Consider the following 3493-nt stretch of genomic DNA (forward strand, 5'->3'; position numbering starts at 1 on the left):
GTTGATCCTTCGAGCTTTTACGTCATTCAAGGTCAGCCACTGACGACATGATCAACATATACTTACTTTCTTTTAAACTTATTGTAAATAACATAATTAAATTCATCGACCAAATCATTATAATTGTTTGTATAATTTATTCATTTAAAATTAACTTTAGTGATAAATAATATATAATCTTTCATATCTTCCTCTCTAATTTAACTTGAAATATCAAAAAATATTGTTTTTTAAAATTGTAATATTTAATAACTTCTTTTACAGATATTTAAATTATTTATTATTATTTATTATAATTTCGCTTTATGTATACTATCAGTTATCACAACAACGTTACCTTGTGGCACTAAACGAGCATAAAATAACGAGCGAAACACTTTCGCTCGCTCGAAACAAAAAGCAAGTCGACCTATAACCCCCACTCATTTTCGCCGACCTAAATAATAACCGATTCTAGCCAATCCGCCAATTCGTCGTGTTACGATCTAACGCTCTTAACAAGCATACGTATATACATAAATTATATTCGTAGCTGCAACGAGATGCAGTGAACCACAATAACACGAACACTTCTTAGAAATTTAACTCATATAATCGATCTTATCGTTACCAATTTCGTCATTTCTATTTCTATATACTATTATACATGATTTTCTTCTCTCATAGAATTAAGGATAATATGATCAAAAATATTTCAAAGTATTTTTCAAAGTAGATTTGCTCATTTCTATAATACAGAATAGACCTGAGATTTTTAAAACAATTACTCTTTTTCTGAATGTTAAAACTAACGTTTTTGAAATTGTAAAACTACTTACCCAATTAAAAGCCCAAAAAGTTTGATTGATTTTAAAAATCACAAACTTACTTTTGGTCCCCATCCTGTGTTATATAAGTTTCATATATATAGATCTTTATCAACGAAAAATTTTTAGAAAAAATTGAAAGAAAGAAAGAAAAGGATAAAAGATTAATTGTCGAAGATGAAATTTGAAAAGATTAAATTAAAAAGGAATATAACAAGAGAAAAAGAATAGAATATTAATTAGCACGATGAAAATTTATTTATAGTTCATAATATAAAATTAATTCAAAGGAACTTAGAAATGATATTTAATCATTGTAATTAATGAATTACCAATCATAACAACACTGAATAGAAACACGAGAAAATGGAATGATCTCGACCAACACGTTACATTCGATCTGCCTGCGGTGAAACGACGATGATGACACCGACAGGTGTTCGAAAGAAAGCAAAGTCATATCTTCGGCGAACCGATCTACTCGCACCTGCTCGTACAAACTTCGACTTTTTCATCGAGCATAAAAATTTACTTTCTTATGAACGGAGTATGAATGATTATATTACGATCTATATATTTTTAATATTTCAAATATATTTGTAATACTTCATTGTACAGAGTAGACCAAAGGTTCCAAGATGATTATTGATAAAGTATCTATAATCTATCAATAAATTTTTCTTAGTTTCACTCTTCTGAAAAATTCGATAAAAACCGATGTACTCGTAAATTCAATTAAAATTAATTTCTTTTAATGACAAACGTGTGTCGGGATTTATTTCTTGATGACCTTGAATGACTCATTCGGAATGACTTTCAATTGCGTACAATGAACTTTATAAAATGCATCGATTATTTTTCCGATGAGGATAAGACGACTCAAATACCTATACACGTGTATAAGTAACAAGAAAAAAAAAAGAAAGGAAACGGAATAGATACAGAGAATATTCAGAGTGACATTATCGATAGACGATTTCAAAATAATATCAATCTCTCAACTCCTACTACAAGGTAGTCACACGTATAAGGGGATCAACGACTAGTGATCGTTAAATATACGAGAACCCACGTGCATACATGAAAGGTGTTAAGAAATCATTCGAGGAATGATTCAAACTTTTTTTTATGTAAGTAAACGGCGAACCAAAGGGAAAAGGAACAGAAGAACAGAAGAAAAATTACAAGTACTTACTACACGAGTATAGAATTTCTTGCTCTTTACCCGATCATCGAATACATTCTACACTACGATCCTTTTCAATCGATACTTGGAAATCGTGGAGAAAGAAAACTAACCTTGAAAGAAGCTTCGTAAATCGAAATAATCGTTTCTTCGAGATAAATTATTTTCTTCTTTAGTTCATTCTTTCATATCATCGAAAACTAAAGAAGAATTTCAAATTGTTCTCATCGATTCTAATTCTTTTGGTAAAATCTAAATTGACGATTAATTTTTAAAATGATTTCGAAATTTAATCCTTAATTTAAATAAGGTATTTCGATATTATTTAAATTCTATGTCTTTATTTAATCAGTATTAAAGAATAATACAAATTATATATAGGTATATTCTATAATAAAATTAAATAATAAAATTATTTAAATATTAATTTAACATGAATGTAAATGATAATTACACCTCTACGAGTAGGAGCAAATATCAAATAATGAATTGTAACATATTTATATATAAGCATATATTTATGTAGATATGTATCATGAGACGCATAATTCACCGATGAACTGGTAACCGATCGATACCGATATATCAGTTTAGAAGTATTAATTAAACTAAACTTCGTGGTCTAACTTTCGCTCGGATTTCGTTGAATAAGAGATTTGGATCCCAAGTCTCGATCTTCAAAGAAAGAAAATAAGAAAGAGAAAGAGAGAGCACTATTCCAGCAGTACAATTCTCTGCGATAAGGAGTTGGCGCGAACTCGACCACGAGGAGAGACACAGTACGGAGATATTATGTAATAAAGCATTACGAAAGCGGGGTCAGGCTAACGAGAGACTTGCATTAGCATTACAACTGCGGCATCGCTTCGTAGTATAAGTCGCAGAACGCGTTACATCCTCGGCTACTTCTTTCTTTCTCTCTTTCTCTCATACCCTATATCTACGTTGTATACATGTATCTGCTATACCTGCTCTAATTAATATAGCCCTTCTTATTATTTGTACAAATGAATTCTGCCATAATTATCTTCTGGATATTTTGCTTAATAGTTAATATTGTTCGTCATCCCTGGCTTTATAATGGATTCTGCTAACAATCAGAACGGACATACTTTTTAATCGATTTTGATGAACAAGGTCTCCTAAAAGTGAAGGTTTAATTTAGAATACTACTCTTTTGAATTTTCGGAAAAGCTTTATTTTCTTTGCCAAAAAATTGTATTTTAAAACTTTGACAATCACCGAGTTAGTTCTCTTTACTATTTCGTCAAGTATACATCGAAGCTCTACATTTCTAAACGCGGAAGATCATAAATCAATACTATTAATAATTTTACAATTATTTAAACAATTTTTAAGCAACAAGGAATACAGTAATATTAATATTTAAACAATAGTGCATTTATTTAAATACTAAAAAGATCATAAAATGCGAGAAACTTAAAACAATTCTAATTTAAAATTACAATACTTTGAAATTTTGATCTCGGATAATATAAAC

This window comes from Vespula pensylvanica, chromosome 7 (genome assembly GCF_014466175.1).
Source record: "Vespula pensylvanica isolate Volc-1 chromosome 7, ASM1446617v1, whole genome shotgun sequence".
Taxonomy (NCBI): domain Eukaryota; kingdom Metazoa; phylum Arthropoda; class Insecta; order Hymenoptera; family Vespidae; genus Vespula; species Vespula pensylvanica.